Source organism: Xenopus laevis, chromosome 1L, assembly GCF_017654675.1.
Source record: "Xenopus laevis strain J_2021 chromosome 1L, Xenopus_laevis_v10.1, whole genome shotgun sequence".
Classification (NCBI taxonomy): Eukaryota; Metazoa; Chordata; class Amphibia; order Anura; family Pipidae; genus Xenopus; species Xenopus laevis.
In genome coordinates this window covers 83,655,849-83,682,366 of record NC_054371.1, presented here as the reverse complement: position 1 = coordinate 83,682,366, position 26,518 = coordinate 83,655,849, and the positions used below count along the sequence as shown (strand labels likewise).

Sequence of the window (26,518 nt, the reverse complement as noted above, 5' to 3'; positions counted from 1 at the left end):
TTTATATAGAACATTATTTTGGTGGTGGTGTTATAGTGGTAGGAATTTTAAGTATAGCAAATAACCCAAGGTTTTCCATTATTGCCATTAATTTTGAGCCCCCAATGTTGTGCCTAACATTAAAGCAACACCCTGTCTATATATTTTTTATAGATTAGACCTCCTAATAAGGGTGTTTGGTCTAAATGAACCTAGGCTTTGGCAAATATAAACAGTTTATGATATGACAAAATCAAATGTAGTGAATTTATCAATAGAAAACTACAATACACAATTGCTCTATCTAATTTAGATAACATATAAAGGTCACTTCATTCATCTCTCCATAGCAGTTTCCTGTCATTTTCTCCCATATTAGCAGTTGCTCTTTCAGTCAAGGTAATATTTTCTGGAGCATGGAACTGCTGTGTTTTTAATCACCGCATCTGAGGTTGCTATGGTTTCCTCAGATCTTACTAAGCTCAGAGTGGACATCCATTTTAACCTTATTGACACTCCTAAACAGAGCTCTGGATTAAATGATCATAACAAAAATCTACTCTGAAAAAGACAGGATAATCTCTAGAATTAAATACATTGTGAAAAGCCGTTCTCGAAACAGACCAGAAGCACCAAAAAGATAACTGAAATAACATCATAAAACTTTAGTGGCTGAACTAGGTAGGTGTTGATATAAAGAAGACCAGATGTGTTATAATAACTTCTTCACATGCAGATCAGAAAGTATGCTATAATAGGAATACCTTTGCAGTTGTTGAGACTAAGAAACACTGGTTCAGAGCTATGGTGTTTGAGCGTTTTGGCCCAAAAAGGTGCAGAACTCTGTTGTAATCATTAATTGCTTCAATATCGTTGGCAGTGCAGCCTAGAGCCCACTGCACTCTCAGGGGTTATTTACTAAAATTAAAATTTATCTCATAATATTAAAAAAAAAAACCCTTGACCAAACTCCCATGCCTGATTTTAGCTTATTTATTAATTAAACAAAACTTGATTTAATCGGATCGATTTTTTCAAGGTTTTTGCCCAAAACCCCCCAAAAAGTTGGATTTTCGGGCTAAGCCCAGCATAGAACATGATAACTTCAACCTGAGATAGATGCCTCTCCCATTGACACCTTGACAGTTCTGAGATGGCGGATTTCAGATTCAGGCTTTTTGCAGCATCGGGGGTACAATAAATCTTGAAACATTCTAGTTTGATCAGAAAAAAAGCTTGTTCAGAAAAATTCAAGGTTTAGTAAATACCCCCATTATCTGCCCTTGCTAGCGAGAGCTCCTCATTAACACATACAATTAACAATTTACAGTAGCTGTCCTAAAAAGCTGTTTTTATGGGAAATAATTTTTTCTGCATTATAGATCTGTAAATCAACCAATTAAACTAGATAGTTAAAGCATATTTAAAGATGATTTGGGCCAGGCTAGTAAAGGTAAATTTAAACAGTATATGAAACAATTATGTTTCTCTGCAAATTAAAGGGAACTATTGCGAAAATGAAAATTTAATACAAGCTTCAGCATACTGAAATAAAAAACCTCCTAAATAAAATCAATTAGAAATGATGTACTGTTTCTGAAATAATCAAGTTTATCTTTAGTACTACTCTCTCAGTATCTGTTTCTCTTCATTCTGTATTCATACAGCAGTTGGGTGTCAGATAATCATTTACAGTTAGATCCAATATATCTTATGGGGGGGGGCTTCTTTTGCCTAGAAGATGTATTAGAGCTCACTCTATCAAAATCATCAGAAATCCTGTCCCTCTACGTGCAGAATTTGTGCAAAAGGCAGTTATTTTGTTAGACTTTGTTTGTACTGGAATCAGTTATTTGAATGAGCTCTAATAAAAGATTTATTGTCAGTATCATCCTACAGTAAGTCTCCTTCTTTAACATCCCTGACTATAGCACTAGCAATGTAGTATTGTGACCCTGCGGATCATTCACAAGCACCCTTCTGTAAATGCATTTAAGAAAAGCAATTAAAGATGGATATTAAAGATGTTATGTGGAAAGCTCACCAAGAGAGAGGTCAAGATAACTACAGAGTGTTAGAGAACATATCATTAATTTTGCTATTCTATAGACCCTATCTTGATTAATCAACTGCATGCAATGACTGACATACCTCAAAGCCGTACATTGCGTCTGGATGGTGGTTGTGTTTTTCAGCTTTAAGTAACAAAACAAAAACTTACATATATTTTTTAGACCAGCTCTCTGGTCCCCAGTATGATTTATTTTGTACGTCAGAATTTCTGATTTGATTTATTGCTATTATAAGGAGGATGAAAGCTCCTTGGCACTGAGGTCAGTGTTCTGTTCTATCCTTTGTTCCTTAGGACATTATTAATAGTGTTGACATGTTGTCTTATATCATTGTAAAATAAGAGGCCAGAAATACAAATGGCATCATGCTACTTCAAGAAATACTAAAATCCAGATTTCCAAACAATTATTTTATCATTGGTTTTAATATACAAGTTCTTCTGCTTAATTTATATAGAATAGATCCCAAATCCAAAAGCAATCTTTATTTGCAATTATTTTTCCTGCAGTGGGTTACAGACTGTCAAGGTTGGGGTTGTTTTCTCTGGAAAAAAGGCGCTTGCGAGGGGACATGATTACACTTTACAAGTACATTAGAGGACATTATAGACAAATGGCAGGGGACCTTTTTACCCATAAAGAGGATCACCGTACCAGAGGCCACCCCTTTAGACTAGAAGAAAAGAACTTTCATTTGAAGCAACGTAGAGGGTTCTTCACAGTCAGGACAGTGAGGTTGTGGAATGCACTGCCGGGTGATGTTGTGATGGCTGATTCAGTTAATGCCTTTAAGAATGGCTTGGATGATTTTTTGGACAGACATAATATCAAAGGCTATTGTGATACTAAACTCTATAGTTAGTATAGGTATGGGTATACAGAATATTAATTAAAAGTAGGGAGGGGTGTGTGTATGGATGCTGGGTTTTCATTTGGAGGGGTTGAACTTGATGGACTTTGTCTTTTTTCAACCCAATTTAACTATGTAACTATGTTTAACTATGTAACATTGCCTCTGAAAAAAGCTATAAGCTAAGTTTGCCAGATAAATGAAAAATTCAGAGACATTTTGAAGGCAAATTGAATTTCCACAAACTGTTCTAGTGGTATCCAGCACCGATTTCAGGCTGAAACCCACCGGTTGCAGCAAGTGACAACCAGTTTCCATTCATTTCAATGACAGTAGGCACTGGAGCTATTGGGTGTTTTTCCTTTGGCTGAAATATGCTGTTACTACAATGGGTGCCATTATGCTAATAAATGCACTTATCAGGGCTGCATTGATTACAAACTGATTGCTAGGACATGCAATCAGAACAGACATGAATTTTGTAGAACTTACACAGATTTTTGGTAACTCTATTATATCCAGAACAAATGTAATTTACATATGCTCTATGCAAAAAATGCTTTATGCAGCAGCTACATCCATAAATGGCGTTCTTGCAAGGAAACCTGACACTTTGAGAATACTGCTTAAAATTGTATTTTAGAAGGGATATTTCAAATCTAAGAAGCCTTAATATTGGCTATGACGTGCAAGTGTGGCCCAGCATAGAAATACAGTGAACCACACTTTTAAGGTTAAGAAGAACAAGTAAAGCATCTTTTATAAAAGGGACATATTTATTTTGTGCCTCAAGCTGTGTGTCTGATTGTTAGATTCATTATTTTCTTGTTGAAAAACAAAATTTATGGATGCCTTGATCTAGGATGAATGAGATTTTAATTTGTGATTTTGAATTAAATGTCCTTGGAATAAAATGAAAACCCTATGAATTCATGCTCTGACTCATACCCATATAAGGCAATGGAGACACTTGCTCATGTTCATTTGGTGCTATACATTTGTTCCATGTTTTACAGCTGTTATTTTTCCATTATTAGTGTAGTGATGCAGTAATAAATAACCTCTTCCTGCCTAGCCTGTTCTTGCAGATATCATGCTAAACCCAATGGAAGGATTTTTTAAGCACCACAAGAAGCTTTGGAAGGTAAAAAGCAGGAATTTTAGATTAAGAGGGCCAACTAAAAATGGAGATTAATAGAGATGAGTGAATCTATCCTGTTTTGCTTTGCATGAAAAATCACAAAATCAAGGCAAAATTCGCGAAACACTGAAAATTTTCCTAAAATGCATTGAAGTCAAAGGACGTTTTTTTCACAGTAACTTTTCAGAGGTGAATTTTTTTGCTGTGACTTTCATGCAAAATACATTGGAGTCTATGGGGACTTTTACGGGGCAACTTTTACTGCAGCAACTATTTTTTGTGGTGACTGCTTTCTCCAAGCGGAATACACTGGAGTCATTGGGGGGTTTTTTTCTGTGACTTTTCCTGCAAAATACATTGGGGTCTATGGAAGTATTGTTGCAGGAAAATGTTGTGGTGGATTTGTGAAAATAGCATGGAGCATAGAGGGAAAGGCATACCTAGGAGGCATGTTTCATTTAGATTTAAAAATAAAGGGCTACATTTAATTAAATGAGAAAGAATTATCCTTATCAATTCCAGATTTTCCCATAGTGATAGAAGCAATTCAGTGAGAAAAACGTCTCACTCTCACTGTTCTCACTTGTTATTCACTCACTATTTATCACATGAAATCGTTATTGAAGTCTAAGGCAGAAAACTGGAACTGAATTTTTTTTTCTCTTCAAATTGAATCTTGGCCATGAGTTTTAACATGATAAACAGTTTTCTAACAATAAAGTATGGCATTATATGCATAGATATGGACCTATGTTACATAGTTAATAATAGTATAAAAAGCTTTCCTTTACTTCATAGGCTAGGATTGGTGCTCAAAGCAAGCCCAGGGCGTTGTCTATGCCTTACCAGGATGCTATAAAGAGGCACAGTTATGGTTTTTATCCCTTGAGTGAATGCCTTTTATTTGCACTTTCTTTGCTTTAAAGGGGACCCGTCACCCAAACAAAATTATCCAAATCCTATTTTATCATGTTAGTCAAGCAAAATTAACTTTAATTACACTGTATAAATTATTTGAATATTGTTTCCATCGGTTTGGGAACTCATAATTATAGCAACTAGGAAGGAGCCATTTTGTGGACACTGTTATTAAGGCAAGCCTTATATCATCTCAGAATCTTGTTTGTGCACCAGGGGACAGGGACCGAATGTCCATCCCCAGGCCCTGGTTACACAATTAAATCGTTAAGAGAGCTGGGGGAATGTAGGGAGAGCGGTGACATCTAGGAAGTGCTGAATGGAAAGTGAAATTAATTGCTTGTCCCGTCTGGGTGACGGGTCCACTAAGTATCCACTGAGTGGCATTTCCTAAATTTACACAGTTTGTTATCCACAAAAATCCCACAAATCCTTCTCAATTAAGGTTACCATCAATACCATTTAGTGTTTACCTTGTATTTATTTCATTTGTATCAAAATGCATAACTTTGTATTTATCAACATTGAACCACATTTGACAGTTTTCTCACTGCAAAGTGGCAACAATCTATCCATACTTTTGCACAATTTAATACAGGAGTGCCCATACTTTACTAATGCAGAGTCTTCTTTTAGTGATGGTTTCCCATTATGATCTACATCCATAATATCACTGTTAGCATCCTGTTCCATGGAAAATACAAGAGAATTTATGTTACTATATTTAAAAAAACAACTATTTATGGAACTTTAACAGAAAAAATATCTGAATTAAAATAATAAAACAGAAGGGTAATTTAATCAAGGTGTTTGTTGACAGTGTCTTGAGATCTACTGATCATCAGCTAAAAGTCTACTGGCAGATCCAAATCTACCTTTTGGGCACCCCTGAGTTAATATCATCAGCAATAGGGACAGTACTTACAATGCCTTTAGATAATTATTAAACAAATTAAAAAATGAAAGGCTGAGGGCAGACACCATCCCTCATGTTTTATCACATCCCTGTCATTGATCTTACTGAGAATGAATATTGTGATTGTGTAAAAATTGTGATAGCCAGTGAAAAAGGATGTTTCTGTTACTAATCTGTAAAGGCTTTGGTTTCCAATTTACTTTGAAGCATACAAATAAAATCAGTAACACTCGCAGTCAGTGCTAACTAGAGGCCCAGGAGTGCCAATTCAAAATCAAATCTGGGGTCTCCTCTGCCATCAGTTTTTACAAACCTCACAATGAATTTATATTAGAAAAAAAAAAATTATATTCAATGTATCAAATGTTTTACTTGTAAACAGTTACTTGTCACGGTTAAATATTTTCTAATAATATGGACACAAGGACCAAGCTTCCATTTCACCACTTTCTGTAAATGGCCTGTCTACTTATAGGTGGAATAATATAGAACGCTAAGCACATCACCACAACAGTTTTTTTTCCTTCTCCTTAAACACTGAGAACAACATGGCTGCAATACATAATTTATTTGTGTGTGGATCAATATGCAATGTGTGCACTAGAAGATTAGAGCAGCCCTGCTGAAGAACATTCCTTTTAATCTAATCTGGTACTCTAGGCTCTGTCCACATGGGAGATCTTTGTTTTGCATTGGACCTGCAAATAAAATCTGCTGGGACTGTTGGAAAAGTAGAACACTGCTTTTTATAGAGAAGCACTAGATGGGATCTAGGAGAAGCACAGGTAACCTTCAGAACTATAGCTGTTGAAGTGAAATCAACTCCCAGCATGCCCCTGCCAGCTACATGGGTTGTGTAATTCTCTAACAGCTGGAGTGCTTAGCAAGGATTTTCTACAATCATTCAGATGAATGAAGACATTTTAGCAGGATTCAGCAAATTATAATAAGCAAAAATAGGATTTTAATGCGGTCAGCCAGATCTTCCCTACTTACAGTTTCATTATGTGTGCAAAAAAACAGAATTCCTGCTATAAGGATTCTCTTACCTACCCCAGAACTGAAGGGGATGCTGGGAGGTAGCCTGAAGCACAAATAAAATAAAGGCAGCATCTGCAAGCTGTACCCTGGCAAAATATCTGTCATAAAGTTAACCTTGAGAAAGGGGGTTGAAAGTGTCCTTTTCAGTGAGAAAAAGCCACAACAGTGTTTGATGCCCTGACCAACAGCATTGTGAAGTTCATAATCTTTCAAACCTAAAGAAGCTACACAGCCAGAAGGAAGGCCTGATGACAAATCAATATTTTACTAATGGAGAAAGAAACATCATGTAGAACTACCTGTTCACCTGTATCCTGTATCCTAAAACCTGTAAGTCTTGAAGAAGAATAAAATGACAGGCTGCCAGTTAATGCCTCTCAGAGCAAGACACCCTTATGATTTGGTGAGTGATGTGCCAAGGAAATTTAGGAGCTGACTGAATTGAATGTATGCTGTTTGATGCAGGTCTGTTCAACCTTACAGATTGTTCTTGTGAGAGCAGATTTTATAGAGAGGAATAAAAAGTGCCAGTGGAATTTATTCAGGTTCTTCCTATTCTGAGAAATGATACAGATACTATGCACTAATCTGGTTTTATATTCTTATGAGAACAGTTTTCTGCCTTCCCTAGATTCATTGTCTACAGGCCCTCAGGCTTTTGTTCCTTTTTTAAAAGAATATAACGACTGTTTAAATTATATTCCACAAATGTTCTCCTAAGTAGACAGAAAGCATAATTGGCTTTTATATACTCACCACTTCTTTCTTTAAACTGACATTTACAAGAGAGATGTCATGTTGCCTTCCCAGTCTAATGTATCCTCTACAGCACCACTGTCCAATGTATTTCTTGTTGTGAGACAATTATCTTGTATACCTTTTCTCTGTGATCAGTTCATTAAAATAATGAAAATGTATGGGGCTTTTGGTATTGCTGGGAGCCATAAAACCACCCAAGGGCCTCCATGTGGACATCCCTGGCCACTTAGTTAAAAAAAACAGCAGCTCCACAGGTCATATCAAGGAAAATAATTTTGATTCTGTCTAAGAACATATCTTGCCAGTGTTAATCAAAATAGCAACTCTATCCAAATATATACATATATATAATGCACAAATATACATATATTATGTATGTATAATTATGTTTTTTTATTTAATTGCATATAAAAAGGGTACTTATGGATCACTTACTAAAGTTTAGTTGGGCTTATGATTAGGACATTCCCATTGCGGAAATATTGGAGCCCCTTGTTCACTATATTAAAACTAATTTCCCTGTTTCTCTGGAGTGACCTGCAGCCTGTTCTCTGCCTGGATAGAATAGCACTTACAGTGTGCTTCCCAGTGAACAATATACCAGTGTGCATAAAAATGGAGTACCCTGCATCGCAGAGAAGTTTACTGAGTGAGCATGGTGAAGAAGAGAAGATGTTAATTTAGTCCTATATTTGGGAGCAAATGAACATCACTATACCTAAAATCTACTAACAAATATTTACACATTAAATAAACGCAACAGGATATTGTTTTTCATGAAGTATGCATTATTGTTTTATTTTTAAAGAGAAAAGGAAATTATAATTATTTTCTTAATGTCCACTCTTTTGGAAAAGTACTTGCCATAATTTGCAGCAAAATTGTTATTGGGTTTCTAATCCTTTGTTCAAAATAGTGGAGACTTGGTTGATGATGATGATTACAAGTTTACAAAATGTGTCCATTCTTCACATATTTGGGGGGAAATATGGGGTGTAGGTTGTGAATATGAGACATACTGGGGTCTTTAATGAAACCTGGATGCAAGTGCAAGAACATTTAGGGTTGCAAAAGCATACCTATTAAAGTTCCTTTAAAAAACACTTGCAGCCAGGGTCTGTTGGTGCTCTACACAAGGTGGCGGATTAAGCATGCTGCCAGCAGGCATCCCTGCTTTAACTGGCTGCTATTGGGTGATGGAAAAATACAGTTGCATATTCAAGAATGTACTTTTACTGGCTACTATAGGGTGATGGTGAATTATACTTGCATATTCAAGAGTATTCTCCAGTCAGGATTCCGCCTATCAGTGCTAAATCATCATGATTAAGTCCACTTCTGGAGGACTGTTTATACACACATATTGATTATGACATTTTGCTCATTGTGACATCAAAATACTGAAATTGGTGAAGAATGGAGATTGAAATTCTGGGGGAAGCTTGTCAATATTTTGACATTTAGGGGGTTATTTGTTAGGTTTTTTCTACCTTGAATACACTCACAGCTAGAATGCTTGCTTATTTAGGAAAAAACCTGAACGTGAATCAGGGGGAAACTTGAATACATAAATTGATCAAGCTATCGGCAAAAAAAAAACCTGGATACATCAAGTTTCCAGCACAAACAACTGAAAAATGACCTCAACGGGTTTTAGTTGGAATATTTTCCGATTCAAGTTTTTTGCAGCGTCGGGCATAAAAAATCGCGAATAATTCTTTTTATTGAAGTTACCCTTGAAAAACTCGAATTTTTCAAGAAAAACACAACTAGACCTTTTATAAATAACTCCCTTAAAATTTCAGAGTCCAAAGTAGGCCTTAGAGCTTTGGTGTAAAAATAAAATGTGTTTAAAGCCTTGAGTGGTAATCACATAAACAAAGAACAGGAGTTGGGTGTACATAGATTACAGGATTTATTGGAGGGTCCTCTTGCAATAAGTGGAACACTGATCCTAGAGAGTATCCTGGGGATAAGGTAAATTTCAGCAGTTTTATGGATCTCAAATGTTGCTGGATTAAAATTTCCATCATACTTTATCCCTCAATACTATGTCAGAGAATGCTGGGAGTTAAGCAAGTGAGTGAAGCAACATTTGATTAACCATTGGTCAAACAATATCTGTTATCAGCATTCATCTATAACTTGCTAATAAATGATCTATTATTATTTTTCTTGCCCATTGTTATAAATAAGTCAAACAAATATCTCCCATCACACAAATACAGCATAGCAAATACCAACAATAATAATAATAATGACACACAGTACTACCAAAATAATAAATGTATAGCTACATAATGTTTTAACATCTTATTTTTGTTTTGTAAGAGATAAAAAATGACTTCCCTTCACTTAAATTGCTTCTCACCATTTAGTTAATGCGTGGAACTGAATTGAAGCAGACATTGTCTTTGTGAAAGGGCAAGGCAAAACAGCCACCTGTACAATATTTAATATTCTGCTGCAGGTTTTCTGTTTGCTTAGTCTGCCCCCCTCCCCCCACAAAAAAATCCACTGGCTGTACATCTCATTGTGTTGTTTTCAATGACTAATGGATAATAATTAATCTTAATGATATACAGATTAGAATGATACAGAACATAAGGCCAGCTCTTGACCCAGGCACAACCAAAAAAGTGAATGTTACACTATATAAATAATCTAAACTAAAGTAGAACTCTCAGCATGCCTGGATAGATAAAGCTTGCGAAGGGTTGTAGTTCAGCAATAACTGTAGAGCTGTATAGTGGCTGCATCCTTTATGTAAGATTTTAATGGCAAAAAAAAATTGGATTCCAAAGTTAAACTGCAATCACTGTTTGTAACAAATGAGGAAGGCTATAAAAATATGTCTATCACAAAAACCCTGCAGGGAACTTCCTCGTGGACATTTTAATCCCCCCTCCCTCTGTGACACCCGGTGACACCCTAAGCCACCCATATCTTAGAGAATATGTCAGTGTGCTTATGAAACCAAACAAATAGTTATTCTGCTAAGTAGAGCAGCTGTATCCAGCACAGTCCCTGAGAGCTGTCTGCATCCCAAGCCAGGCAACAGGAGCATGTATGTATTCTGTAAGTGTCAATCAATTCCACTGAGGAAAAGGCTGCTTTCACTAGTAAACATATAATAAGGACTGATTGATGCTAAGGATTTCACCTCCTGTTAAACCTTCCCTAAGCACTATGTCCTTAGCTCTATTTATTATCAGGCAAAAGGCAACGTGGGACTCATTTATTAAAGCACCACAGTGGATAATAAACCAATTTTAGAGAAATCTTCCCTGGTTTTATAACATACATATCAGCATATTTCCCCCCCTATTTTTTAAATGTAAGATTGACTGGGAAGGGATGCAGGGGGAAACTGATTCCTATCCTTGCCTACATCACGGGAGATGGCAAGTAGGTGGCCTAGCTTGCAGTTTTGATGACCTCCGAGGTTAAAGTGCCATTTACAAAAATGTTACATGTAACCATATTCATCTTTCATTTTTATGTAACTCTTGTGCAGAAAAAATGTGCACACGTTAGCAAGATGCCACCCTTAGTGAATGCCCCCCCAATGACCCATTAGGATTTATATTTCCATTTAAGCTATACACATGATGCACATTAATAAAATATCATCATCACACCAATTTTCTATTATTCTCATCTTGGCTATCTTTCCAACCCAAGAAAAGCATATAGCAATAGTGGCCAGTCTAGAGGATTTTGCCTCTGCCTTTTCCATGAATTGATACAATACAAACAATATTCTGTGCAAATGATGTTGCTTGCATCTTTCTAAAACTCAACTCAATGTCTCTAAAGCAACTTGCCTTCATGGTTTTAGAGCAGTCAAGTCTCAATACTTATAATCCAATACACATCTGTTAGGGTGCAGTGGCTTACCTTCAGTCGGAACCTGCCAAGCGAAAGGCTGAAATTGACCTTGTCTGAAAATTCCTCATATGGAACTAGGTTGTTACTGTAAATCCAATAGTCAGAGAGATGCCCAGATATCCTAACACCCAGATATCCTAAGACCTTCAGCCCAGGGATGGGAGGCACAGTCTGTGTTATCTAGTTCCCTATGAATGATGAGAGCTGTTATGATCAGTGAGCACGGCTTGCCTGTTTCTATGCTCTGCATATACAAGAATCTCTGGTTATTTTTCCAGGAGCTTTGCACAGCAGCACAGCAGCTCCACAGGGAAGCGTTCCGGCTCCCAGTTCTGGCACGCCTCCGGTGATGCTGCCTGTCACTCAGCAGGGCAACTGCAAGACTGGGAGTGGATCATAAACCATTTTCACAGTTCATTTTAATGCACCAACAATGGCAGGCTTTTCCATATAATGACAGGCACAATTAGTGATTTAAATCTGCAGCTCAATGTGTGAGGCTGTCTGAGATGGGAAGAAAAGGAAACTGATTATCTGAAAAAGGGTCACCATCTACTACCATCTATTACCATCTATTATTATTATTCATATTAATAATAAAAATAATAATAATACAAGATTTCCTATAAATACATTCCAGAATGCAAATATGGCATTATCGCTGCTTTATTTTTAAATTGAATAGACTTTACAAATTGGATCATCTACTTTGCTGTCTTTTTTTTTAATTTGATAACTGCAGATTTTTTTTCCATTCTGCAGCTTTCCCTACTCTGTGCCTTTCTAGCTATTGTCACCGGTGATTACAGCCTGGACTGGGAATATACGTATATACCTGATGCACAACTGGGGAGGACACTGTCCTCATTATATGATACAAAAAAGAATTGGCTCAGATGCAAACGAATCACTTAAAAATGTGCTGATTTGTTAAGCAGGCTTAATCAATTCTGCAAGTCCCACCAGAGCCTCATATTAGTATGATTTTTTTCCAATCAGTTGTGAATATGTACAGAAAAGGATGGTACAGTATAAGGGGTAATTACAAATCATTCCTTTATTCATAATACACATATTGATGTGCAGGTAACAAAATCATTTCTCATTTCTTTCTGAAAGCATTGGGGACGTAATAGTCTGAATTTTCAGTGCGACATTCATAGAAACTGTATCATATTGAAATGACTGGATTATCATGCTGTTATCACACATGGTGATTTGTCATACTACTGCTACCTGATACATTTTCGGGTGGTAATTATCTGCTCAGGCAACCCGAAGGACTTAAATATTCAATGGGAAGACATCTGAAGCTTCTCTTTCAGTTAGGGCTATACAGGTATAGGATCTGTTATCAGGAAACGAGTTATCCAGGAAGCTCCGAGTTATGGGAAGGCCATCTCCCATAGATTCCATTTTAATCAAATAAATTAAAAATTTTAAAAATGGTTTCCTTTTTTATAGTAATATTAAAACAGTACCTTGTACTTGATCCTTACATAATTAATCCTTACTAGAGGCAAAACAATCCTATTGGGTTTAATTAATATTAAAATTATTTCTTAGTAAATTAAAGGTATGGTGATCCCAATTACAGAAAGATCACTTCCTTGGAATACCCCAGGTCCCAAACATTCTGGAAAACAGGTCCTATACCAGTAGTACATGGAATAATGTGACTGAAACTTCAGCAATGCACATATTTGGACATACATTTCATGCTCAAGGGGATTTACAGGGATTCCTATTTATTCAAATGGGAGGCATGGACAAATAGCAGCAATCAAAATCCCCAGTCTGCCATTGCCTTAACAATTAAAACAAAAAGGTTGTTTCTTACAAATTCCAGTGGTAATATTAAGTGAATGTACAATTACTGTCTTCTCACTCTCAACCCTAACTTCTATGAAGGTGTTAGTTATTTAGAGCAGTTTCAATGAGAGTAATATGACAAAAGTCAAAATGTTTGCACCATGTCTACTATCTATTAAGCTAAGCCTCTCCATCTTATCTGCTGATTGGTTGATGATGGGTTACTAGACCTGATGCATAATTTGCTTCTCTTTATTATATTAAACCCGGAGTCTCAAATAAGACCCAACTCTTCATAGACGAACTGGCCACATCCTTGTTGTTTCATCCCCTAGTTCTGCTACTGTGTTATAACAACCTTAAAGAAACAAGTAGGGTTACCTCCAGGAAAAATGATATAATTTAGCCATTAAAAAATGCACAGAAACAGAAAACCCAATGCATCACATTAGTAGAACAACTCCCTAAAGTTTTCTTTCCAGTGCAAAAGAATTGCATACAATACAACAACATTATAATTATTAACATGTATTTTCAGAATGCTCGGGACCTGGGGTTTTCTGGATAACGGGTCTTTCTGTAATTTGGAACTTCATACCTTAAGTCTACTAGAAAATCATGCTTCCAATAAGGATTCATTTTATCTTAGTTTGGTTCAAGTACTGTACAAGGTACTGTTTTATTATTACAGAGAAAAAGGAAATAATTTTTAAAAATGTGGATTATTTGATTACAACGGAGTCTATGGGAGATGGCCTTTCCGTAATTCGGAACTTTCTGGATAACAGGTTTCCGAATAACGGATCCCATACCTGTACTAAACACATTTCAGTAGCAACAAAAAAGTGAATCATGATCGAGGTACAATAACTGTAAAAAAAATAAACTGTATTTTGCGTACAAAACATCCACCCCCAAACAGAAAGAGATTTACGACATCCATCAAGACATTGCAGTGGCAATATATCATAGAAGTTAATAAAAGTGGAATTTTGATGACCAGATCATTCATCTTAAAAGGGGATATGTGACAGAAGATACAGTTGCAGCTCAGGAACTTGCTAACAAACGGATCTCAATCAGTTTGAGACAATAAATAGCTCTACTGTTGGACATAACAGTGCAATAAAGTAACTGGAGAGACTACAGTATTATTTACAAAACATTTTGTATTAAAGGAATACCAAAGTTTTGCAGACTAGGTGAACCTGCAATTTATCCTAGTTAGTCACAGTATAGGCTAAGATTCTTCCCAAGTAATTGAACGACTGATGGCGAAGCCAGTGTCGGACTGGGACACAAGGGGCCTACCCAAAAACCTTAGACCAGGGGCCTAACAAAATCTTTAGACCAGGGGCCTAACAAAAACCTTAGATCAGGGTCCCACTCTCAGTATTATTATTCTTCCTCTCCTTACACAACCTCTATTCTCCTAGTCTCTTTTCTCTACATATTTTAATCTATTATTCCATCCATTTAGCCTTTTTGTTCTAATAGAAATAGGAAATGGCCATGAAATAGGCCAAATGTTTAACATCAGAAGGGCCCACTGACACCTGTGCCCACCGGGAGTTTTCCTGGTATCCCGGTGGGCCAGTCTGACACTGGGCAAAGCAATAGTAAAAGGAGAATTAAACCCTAAAAATGAATACAGTTAGAAATGTCTGAACTTCCTTCACCAATATAAAGGTTTAGCATCTACTGTATATAACAGAAATTATCTAACCCATCACAGTTGTACGCAAGAGCTAACAATATTGGATTTTGTTAGGAATGCCAGTAAAGCCAGACACAGTAGGGTCCATTAATGCAGAGATGTGCATTTCCTTTTATCATTCTCACGTTTGCAGTTAAAAGTGTAACAGTAGGGATTACATGGTGGGTCTTTATATCTGCCAATCACCAAGATATACCCTTTAAAGTTTATGAGTGAGTAATGATATAAAGGTATAGCTATGTCTGCCTACAGTTGTATTCAAAAGGAATGTCATGCTGAGCAACAGAACAAAGCTAATTATATTTTGTATTGATAACAAAGGACTTCAGGGAGCTTTAACATTTTGTAATAAAAAAAACACCAAGTTTACCAGCTATAGTAAACCATGGCAACCATTCAGATATTAGCTTTCAACAGCAGACCAATAAATGCTAAGGAGCAAGCTTTAGGCCTGTTTGCATTGCCCATTCAGTTCTAAAATATAAGTGATGGCTAAATGTTTTGTTTTATTGTGTTTTATTTAAAAACACAAAAATACATGATTTACTGGAGAGTATATGAATGCCCTCAATGTCAGTATGCCTTCATAAACTGTTTATTCTTTTATAGCTATGTAGTGATGACATTGTTGCATACAAACTCAAACTCTTCTCAAACTCTTATACACTTAAGGCCAGCCATCTTTAGAGCACTGAATTCCAGCCTGTGACTATGAATAATTATGAATAAACTATGAATAATAGTAATCATCCGGGTCAATGACAATAAAGACACTTCATTGATATGGCAAATTTTCCTGAAGACAGGAGAACCTGTTAGGAGAACGAGGTACCCTCTAGGACTTGGCTGATACAAGGGCAAAAAAATGGTAGAGCTGGGAGTCCCTTGGAGAGGCTGTGTTTAGTGGCTACACATTATCCACAAATGAAAGCGCTAACATTGCTTGATCTGGTTCTCCTCACAATGAGCTGGGCAACAACCGTCTCTTTGTGTAGGATTTATTTTCAATTGAACAGGAGGTTTAACTTTAAAGCATCTATTTTTTGTTCAACTGTAGGGTAGTTCACATGCAAAGGGACATTTTTTACTGAGCGCATTGTGAACATTTTTGAAAATTGGTGTGTGAAGAAGATGGGACCCCAAAGCACTATCCAGTTAAGGGTCCCAGTAGTGTTAATCTGGCTTGCAGAAAGTACAAGCTTTTCTTAAGTTTAGTGTCATTTAGGCATTTTGTTTATCTGAAGAGCATAGAAATGTTCAAAAGTCCTTCACTGCATGTTGTACACAGCATCTTTATCATAACCAGAACATGAATCAATTAATTTTTGGAAGTTGTATGAAAGAATTACAATTATCAGTAAGGTCATCAGCCGTGATTACATTTTCTCTCTTCAGACTGAAGACATTTTAATAATTGGAACCTTATTCCACTGTCATAAACTATTGTACGAGTCAGATCAAGCAAGGGAATATGTAAAAATATTGATTCCCAAAACAATATTCAAGTAGGTGAGATCTAGATAAGCATCAAAGAAGATGACTATATGAGAATATTAGTTAACTGTAAGGAGGTTATTTACTAAACTCTAATTTTTCTGGTCTGGCTTTGGGGCAAAAACTTTGTGGAGCAAAATTTGAATCCGAAAATTCGCCATCTCAGACTTGTCAAGGTCATATATAAGTCAGTGGGAGATGTACCTATCCCAATTTGAAGATATCATAGTTTGCACTAGGTTTAGCCCGAAAATCAGATAAATTTGGGTTTTTCGGTCAATAACCAGAAAAAAATTGAGCGATTTGGGTTTTTTGCTCAATTTTATCGTGTTTTTCCCGATCAGATTTCTTTGAATTATTTTAGTAATAAATAAGGTAAAATTGGCCATGGGAGTTTGCTCAAGCTTTTTTTTTATTAAAATAATAAAATACATTTGGATTTTAGTAAATAACCACCTAAATGTTAATTTATCTAACACCGTCACCCTCCCCTATCCCCTAGTGAGTCTTAATGTCATAATGCCTGTATTATAAGCTGACCCTTTCCTTGCTTTTGGCTGACCCACAACCCATTATACTAGAAAACTCCATTCCTATGTATCAAAGCCTGGAGCATCTCATTCTGGGTATTGAGGTGTAAACCAAAAGGAAGATTTGTTTTCTTCAAAATGTAAACTATTATGTTCAGAACACTTTAGATAAATGTCAGATTAGTAGTAGGAAAATACAGATAATTGTCAAGCCACCCCAGATTCAAAGACTTCTTTAACTGGTGATAGGCGCTCAAACAATGAGAAAGTGTGGTTATATATGTATAATAAAACAAGTTTTTAACTTGGCCCTGAGTAAGTTCTAACTTGATCTTACTAAATTACAGTAGCTTATGTATATAAGGAGGGCTTTTGATAGTTGCACATATATTTTCTACAGTCTTCTACTTACATATGGAGTTTGAAAAAGCACTAACCAATTTTTCAAAGGTGTCATTACTTTAATTACACTAGACTAGTAAAGCTAACTGTTGCTAACTATTGAAAACTTTACACACCCCTTTTTCTTTAACAAAATGTCTGCATTAGAGATAGCGAAATAAAGGAAATGTATGAGTTTAGATTCCCTTCACGTTGGTGAATTAATTTTGTCTGGAAAAACAGATTTCAATTAAATTTATAAAAATATTATAATATAACCTTCCACATTCCTTCCCCATATCACTGAGAAGTAAGAGGGACATTTTCAAGTTTTAATATGCAAATCTGACCTAGTTTGAGTATTGCAGTGTCTCATAGAACCTCATTATTTAGTGGATTTGCATCATACCATAGCCTTAACAGAAAATTTTAATACATGAATATAAAATAGTAACTTTTAAAAAGTCAATTAAGATGCATTCAAAACATGCAGAGCCTTTTGGTATTGAACAATGACTGCATAAGAATTTACACAATACCCAGAATGGGTAATGGTATGCATATATTTGTTTCTGCTGCACAATATTCTCTAACTATTGATCCCTATCAAATGCATTACAAAAACCAAGTTACAGAGCTAAATTTAAACAGGTTGCTATGATTTATTATGAATATGATGTTAGTCTATTATGATTGAATGTAATAGGGCCATGGGGTTTCCTTAGCAGGAACCTTATACCACACAATGAGTGTTCTGCTAACCCGTAGAAGTGTATAAGTAAAAATATATCACAGTGTATTCCAAATCCAATAATGCTGACTTGTTGGTGAAGATTCTTATTCATCCAGGTCATGGTTTATCTATAGAAATAAGTCAGATCAACTGGACTTGCTGTGTTTTTTCCTTAAGCCATTGCTAATTGGAGCAACATTCCAGAGGATATATATTCTCGAAGGAAGATTTACAAGTTATTCTGAATTGAGAGAGCCAGTTGGATGACTGGTGGAATGTTTTTATGGAAAAAACACAGCAAGTCCAGTTGATTTGACTTATTTCTATAGCTACAATAATGCTGACTCAAGTTGAATATTGGTATACTACAAGACAACATCCATTATAAACAAGAAGAAAGAATTCTTCCATATTTGGAGTTTTTCCAATAAATGCTGTGCAAGGGTAAACATAAAAGCACGGTATTTTTGGTGCCTAATATATATATATATATATATATCACAGAGTGAACTGAATATAGAAAAGCCAGTAATAGACTGTATTACAGAGAGAATTGTGTTATTACATATAACAATTATATTGCAGGTTGCTGGTCCCAATATATAAAGTGGAAGCTTGATTACTTTGGAGATAATGACTTGTAGATAAGTATTTTGATGTGTGCACACTGTTTATGAGGCACCCCTGGCCTCATTTAAATCTGACAATATCTGTATTACATATTGGGCCATGCATTTTAATCTCTCTGAATTTTGTCTTCCAGTTTTCTATGGATGAACTTCTCTATTGCACAGTGCATTTCCAGGTTCCTGGAAGGTCTAATTGCTGCTGTGGGGAGAGGCAGTCTATTTGGGTTTCTATGACCAACAGATTGATCTGTCCTGTAACGGCCTGTTGAGTGGCCCTGTGTGACATTAGAAAGTGTCATTGTTAGTGTAAATAAAAGAGGCAATTCCTCAGATTCTGAGGTTTTAAATATGGATTTCCCTGAAAAATTTGGTAAGTACTACTGTGATAAAGACTGGCTCTGTCAAAATTCATGTTTTTGTGTTCAAACATCACCTGAAGTCTCATACCAGAATTCAAGTACATACATGATTGGGGGGGGGCAGCAGACAAGGTTGGGCATAGTGAAATATAACCAAATGTCAAAATAAATAGTCCTGGGATAGTTGGAGGTTTTGCCTAGCCTGATGCTTTAGCACATGGGGTGTGGCAATTATTTAGTACTGAGAGTGCTGTTTTGACAAATTCTGAAAATATTTCACAAATTATCAGTCAATAGTGGTGAATGCCCCTTGATTTCTATTATAGATATGGCTTCTATTATAAATGCAACTTTTGGTCAGGAAGACCTGGATCCATGTAGCTATTTCCTAATTCCTTGTTGTCAACACGTAATAGCAGAGTTTTGTGACCAGGGCTGGTTTTAAGGTTAGGCAGATATTGTAAAGTATTGGCCATTTACCATAAAACCCATAGTAGGATAATCATCTTATGTCAGGCTTGCCAAGGCGATGATTGAGAAAGAGACCCTCAAGCAGCTCACACTAACACTGGGCACACCTGGAATGGGGACAGGGAGGCAGTGAAGTGGAGAAAAGCTGGAGAGGCGGTACCCAGGGAACAGGTAGAACTCCTAGTCATACAGATCCAAGTCAGGGCAGGCAGCCAAGGTTTAGCACAGGTATCAGGCAGAAAGATCAGGGCAGGCAGGAAAGAAGCAAAAAATGGTAAAACAGGCTGGGTCACAATGAAGAATCCAATCAGAATAATACGCCAGGAAGTAGAGTTAGCTCAAGACAACTAAGCACTGCAGCAATGGCAGAAAACCAAAAGCGGTGCAGACTACCGTATGTACACATGACATCAGGATTGCTGCAGATGTGAGGATGCAGCCCATTGCTGGCGCTGAAGCAATTATACCCCAACTAGGAATCATGGATACCCTCACACGGGAACACGCATTGCCGGCCAGGTTAGGAGCATTAAATCCTACTATATGCAGGGTGACCGGTGTTCAGTGTACATGAGATTTATGTACATGCATCTGTCTGGTTCTTCTGGAAATGTAATAAAGGGACAATGTGTTGGAATGCCTTGAATAATTAGTCTTTATATTTTATGCATATAACTAACCATATTATACAACAAATAATGTTTTTAATGAAACACAAGTCTTCTATGCTGTGATAGACTAGCATGCCTATGAAATATTTTTATGTTTGGTTTACGGGTGTTTACACAGAGAGTCAATGAGTGTTAGAGGTAATAATGTCAAAGTGGAAATCTAGAAACTTTCAATTTCCAGTAAAATTTCCAATGATATTAAAGCTTTCATGCTGGAAGATAAGAGGCAAGGGAGGCAAAGTCACAAGTAAATTGAGGTTATAATAAGGGCTTTATGGAACCAGGCTTGGCTGTTGACAGCTGGGGCCATCGGCACAGGTGTGACAGGCAGTGCTTACTAGAGTATAAAATATGGACAAAAGTCTTTAGGGGATTGAAGCACATATTTTCCAAATGTATTCTGTAAAAGGAATGCTATGACATTGAAAAGGTATGATCAAATAATTTGTATGCATGTAATTCCTGAATGGTAGCTTTAACCTGAATACCCGATTATACATTTATGTCAGTGAGCATATACCAGGTGTCCCAGTTCTGCTTCTGCACAGTTGTAGGGTGACATCCTAGGCTGAATTATGCATATCTATCTTTTAGGGTATCATGTCATTTTTATATAACTTAGTGCAATGGCCAGCAATTTGTATACTGATTCTGACAACTTGATTGTTCTTTAACACCAGCCTCTTCCAAGCCAAACAAACATACTTTACTTCACTCATTAACTCCCTTTCTTAAAAACCAGCACAACTTTTCTCCACCTTTAACACTCTCCTTTCCCCTTCTCCACCCCCTCCATGCACATCTGTCTCTGCTCAAGATATTGCTGACCACTTCAAAAACAAAATTGACGCTATCAGACTTCCACCACCCTCCCTCCACACTGCCCAGTCTCTCCTGTGCTCCTTCACCCCTGTCACTGATGAGGAAGTCTCAAAGCTTCTGGCCTCTTCTCACCTTACCACCTGCCCGCTTGATCCAATTCCCTCGAAACTTCTCCGCAATACCAATCCTTGTCTAATCAAAGCCTTAACTCACCTATTTAATCTTTCGCTCTCAACTGGACTGTTTCCTTCTCAACTAAAACATGCTCTTGTCACCCCCATTCTGAAAAAACCCTCTCTTGATCCCTCCAATCTTGACAACCTCCGACCTATCTCTCTGCTACCTTTCATCTCTAAACTACTTGAGCGCCTAGTCTACAACCGACTTACCTCATTCCTCTCTGACAATAACCTGCTGGACCCCCTACAATCTGGTTTTAAGCCACAACACTCCACGGAAACTGCCCTGACTCGACTAACTAATGAACTTTTAACCGCTAAAGCCAACAATCATTTCTCACTACTAATACTGCTTGACCTCTGAGCCGCATTTGACACTGTAGATCACCCTCTCCTCCTCCTGTCCCTCCAGTCGCTTGGCCTTCGTGACACAGCCCTGTCCTGGTTCTCTTCTTACATCACCAATCGTTCCTTCAGTGTCTCCTACAATGGAGTATCATCTTCTCCCCTACCTCTTTCTGTTGGAGTTCCTCAAGGCTCTGTCCTGGGACCATTAATATTCTCCCTCTATACTTCCTCCCTCGGCAAATTAATCAACTCGTATGGTTTCCACTACCACCTCTATGCTGACGATACTCAGATCTATCTCTCATCTCCTGATCTCAACCCAGAACTCCTAACTCGCGTCTCCTCCTGCCTGTCCGCTATCTCTACCTGGATGTCGCAACGCTACCTTAAATTAAACCTCTCTAAAACTGAAATGGTTCTCTTTCCTCCAAGAAACACCAGTAGCATCCCTGAAGTATCCATCATAGTTAACAATTCCACTATCACCCCCTCTCCCCAGGCCCGGTGCCTTGGGGTTATCCTAGATTCTGCCCTGTCATTCACTCCTCATATCCAGTCACTTATTAAATCATGTCACTTCCACCTAAGGAACATATCCAAAATACGATCATTTATCACCCAAGACGCTGCCAAAATTCTTATTCACTCTCTCATCATATCGCGTCTAGACTACTGTAACTCTCTTTTAATTGGCCTCCCCCTCCAGAGACTGTCACCTCTCCAGTCCATAATGAACACTGCTGCGAGGCTCATACACCTCAGCAACCGCTCATCCTCTGCCTCGCCATTCTGTCAATCCCTGCACTGGCTTCCGTTACCTTTCAGAATCAAATTCAAATTAATGACACTGACTTTCAAAGCACTTCACAACTCTGCTCCACCCTACATCTCTGAACTCATCTCTATATACTCACCCACTCGCTTACTACGCTCCTCTACTGACCTGCTACTCAACTCTTCTCTCATTACCTCCTCACATGCTCGCATTCAAGACTTTGGAAGGGCGGCACCCCTCCTCTGGAACGCTCTCCCACGATCTGTCCGACTTTCTCCCAACCTTTCTGCTTTCAAAAAATCTCTGAAAACGCACTTCTTTCGAGAAGCCTACCCTCACTCTGCTTAACTACCAAACGCAACACCACATACAACACCACATTTCTCACCCACTTACTTCGATCTTGCCCACTCCCACACCTTGTGTATTACTCCCTTCCCTTTAGACTGTATGCCTATGCATAGGGCCTTCCTCACCTCTTTGTACCTGTATTGATTGTGATGTTTGTTACTCCATATATTCTATGTATGTAATTCATGTGATGTAGTTGTATAATCACAGTTACTTTACAGTGCTACGCAATATGTTGGCGCTATATAAATACATGTTAATAATAATAAAATAATAATAAATGGTTGTACTTTACTATTTACAAAGATGCTGAAGCAACAGACCTATAAGGTGATAGGATATAATAAATACATCAATGAAATAACATAATTAGCTGTTAAAGGAAAGATTCAAAGAGTACGGTGCAACAGTTAAATGTTTCTGTAAGATCTTCCTACCTTAAGATAACTAGAAAATCATATAAACATTAAATAAACCCAATAGGTTGGTTTTGATTCCAATAAGAATGAACTGTATCTTAGTTTGGATAAAGTACATGGTATTGTTTTTGTATGACGGAGAAAAGGGAAGTCATTTCTAAAAACATAGATCATTTGGATAAACTGGAGTCTGTGGGAGATGGCTTTTCTTTAATTTGGAACTTTCTGGATAACGGGTTTACAGATAGTGGATCCCATACTTATAGCTGCATTTAATTTAACATGTTCCCCCCAAATAATGCATATATATAATAAATGTGCTTGTGGTCTTCCCCTAGGAAGTCTCACCTGGGGAATAAAAAGCAGGCTAGATCGGCTACTGTGTCGCAGAGTAAGATTGAACTATATGCAGAGAGGGTTGAGACCTGGGATCAGCGTGAAACAGCTTGGGGGCCGATTTACTAAAGAGAGAAGTAGCTAACGCTAGCGACCTTTCGCAGGGACATTCGCAATATACTAACAGGCACAGGCGCCAATTTGCTCTACCCTAAGAGAGGGAGAATACCCTGTGTATTAGTTAGAGCCCAAGTTTTGCAAGGTTTTTGTTTTGTTTTATTTTGTGTTTTTTACCTGTTCACTCACAGAGTCAGGTACTGTTATTAATAAATTGAACTTTAACCTGCTAAAACACTGTTCATTTGTTCCTGCTGACAATGGTTTTAACAGAAAAACCAGCCAAACATGGAATTGTCCACTTTTAGTGCACCCCTATTTTCCTGTTATTTGAAAATATATACTTAACTAAATATACTTAACCTACAGCCTCCTCTCTAATGAGTTATAGTGGAAGGTATTGTGTGGGATATCAGTAGATTCCAAATATATCTAAGATGGTGTGATTAATTTTTAAAGTATGTTGCTTTTAAATTAAAATTGCATATTTTGGGAAATATGAAAATATTTTCTGTCTGAATAATAGGAGGAGCACTAAATTGCACCCCATAATTTAATGAATGACTTCAACTAAACCCCATTCAGAAAATAAAAACTGACTTGTACTGTAAATATGTTGGCACTCTAGCAAATACGTATTGACTTGTATATTCTATTTATGCTTCTATCCATTCATGTATTCTCCAGCCAGATTTCTAAATAATATACATTGTGTGAGATTGTGAGTATAATCTGGTTTAAGGTTAAATTTTAGAAGCCAAAGAATTACAAATAATGCAGAAATTTCATTTCTTACAGACACTGTGTTAAGCCTACAGTAAATGTAATATGAAATTATAAACAAGCTCACAGCATTGAAAGGCAAAGTTAGAATTGCCTTTCTTTTCCATGCCTCTGGCATAGAGGTATGTGACCTGTTATCCAGAATTCTTGAAAAACTTGGAGTTTTCTGTATAACAGACCTTTCTCTAATTTTGATCTTCATATCTTAAGTCTACTAGAAAATCATTTAAACATTATGTAAATCCAATAAGGATGAATCATATCTTAGTTTGGGTCAAGTACAAGATACTATTTTATTATTACAGAGAAAAAGGAAAGCATTTTTAAAAATTGGAATTATCTGGATTATATGGAGTCTATGGGAGACGGCCTTCCCGTAAATCAGAGCTTTCTGGATAACAAGTTTCGCGATAACATATCCCATACCTGTATTAGTAATCGCTATTAATGATCACTTGTACAGACCCCAATTAATCCACCATAATAAATACTGTAATTTAACACCACCTAGCACTATATTCCCTTAGGGCATAAAACACCACATATATCATTGCTCTTTGGAATAGTTTGTCACTCTCCTCAACTCCCTCCCAAAAAAACTACATATATTCTCTAAATATTACATTTAATCAGACTTTTTTTATTTGATAAGTATTAAATGAGCCCCCATTTGTAAATACCACATAGAATATGTATCTTTATTTTAGCCTTAAATTATATCTACCAACATTCACATGACAAAGTATAAGTATGAGTCAGGAAGAACTAACTAATTCATATGTCTAAAGGGGGTATGTTCTTGCACCCTTACGTGCTTTTAAGCTAATGCCACATGGGGGCTGATATATTCCTTTGCCTGAACGCAGAACTATTGCATCTGCCTGGTGCAGGCAGACATGGCGCATGGCCGCATCTGGGATAACGCAGCAGTTCTGGGTGCAGGCAAAGAAGAAATCTAATTCCAGCATTGGGGTTGATTCTTGGCTTTTATGCAGGCCAAGATCAGTGCCCATGTTGCATTAAACTTACACTTCTCCATGGAGGTATAGTAAAAGTCCCTTAAATAAACAGTGAAAAAAGTTCACATTAACTGTTTGTTTTTCATTTGACTGCAATAACAGATCTTGCTACTTATAGCAACCAATCAGATATTTGCATGCAAACAGAAGATCACAACATGCTACCTGCTGATTGCTTGGTATTGGTTACTAGAAATGTTGCACTCTGCTTAAAGTGATACTGACACTAAACATTTTCTTTTCAAAATATTAATCTACATTAAAAGATACCTATAAGTCATGTTGACAGTTTTATGCAGATTGTTCTGCTTTTGTAAGTAATTGTTACTTGAAGTTCCTAAACCTGACTGTTTTGCTAACCTGACTGTCCCTTCTTTACCTGTCAGTTAGAGTTTTTAATGCTAACTGACTGAAGCTCAAATATGGCAGCCCCCTCATAGAGTAACATGGGGCTAAGAAAGGTAGTGTAAAAGCATTAGGCAAATTATAAATAACATTCAAACATAATGTTATGATAGATATAAAAAAAAGGTTGTTTTTTTTTATGTCAGTATCCCTTTAATGCAAGCTGCACTGACAAACAAAGGATCACTAGTGAGTCAGGGTGCTGGCTTTGCTTCTATACAAGCAGGGCGATACTATTTTGCAGTTATCCATTTCATTTTCATTTGCAGTTATCCATTTCAGAAATAACTAGGAGTTGAAGTTTCATATGGAAGCTCCCTAGGCTGTTCTGACACAGCTGCCAGCTTCCTTTACTACAAATCCTTAGGCAAGCTAACACAGAGGCCTACCTAAATATACAATTAGGTACAATATACAACATTCTTTTATTGGTCTGAGCCACATTTGTTAAAAAATATATCCTATTAACATTGGAAATCTGTCTGCAGAAGATAAACAAGAGGCATTTCTACAGAAGCCAATACAGTGAAATGTGTCAGGCATTACACAATTCCTACTAGCCTGGACCAGATTCACATGGAGCAGAGAACCAGAACACTG

General features: G+C 36.9%; 1 protein-coding gene across 1 annotated transcript in view; it reads right to left on the bottom strand.

Annotated features, from left to right (window-relative positions):
* Positions 1 to 11,865, bottom strand: part of gprin3.L (GPRIN family member 3 L homeolog) — a 63,432-nt gene extending 51,567 nt beyond the window's left edge. Inside the window, exon 1 of the mRNA XM_018225956.2 lies at positions 11,577 to 11,865. The gene's annotated coding sequence lies outside the window, so the exon portion shown is untranslated. The remainder of the gene's footprint in view (positions 1 to 11,576) is intronic.
* Positions 11,866 to 26,518: the final 14,653 nt, after the last annotated feature.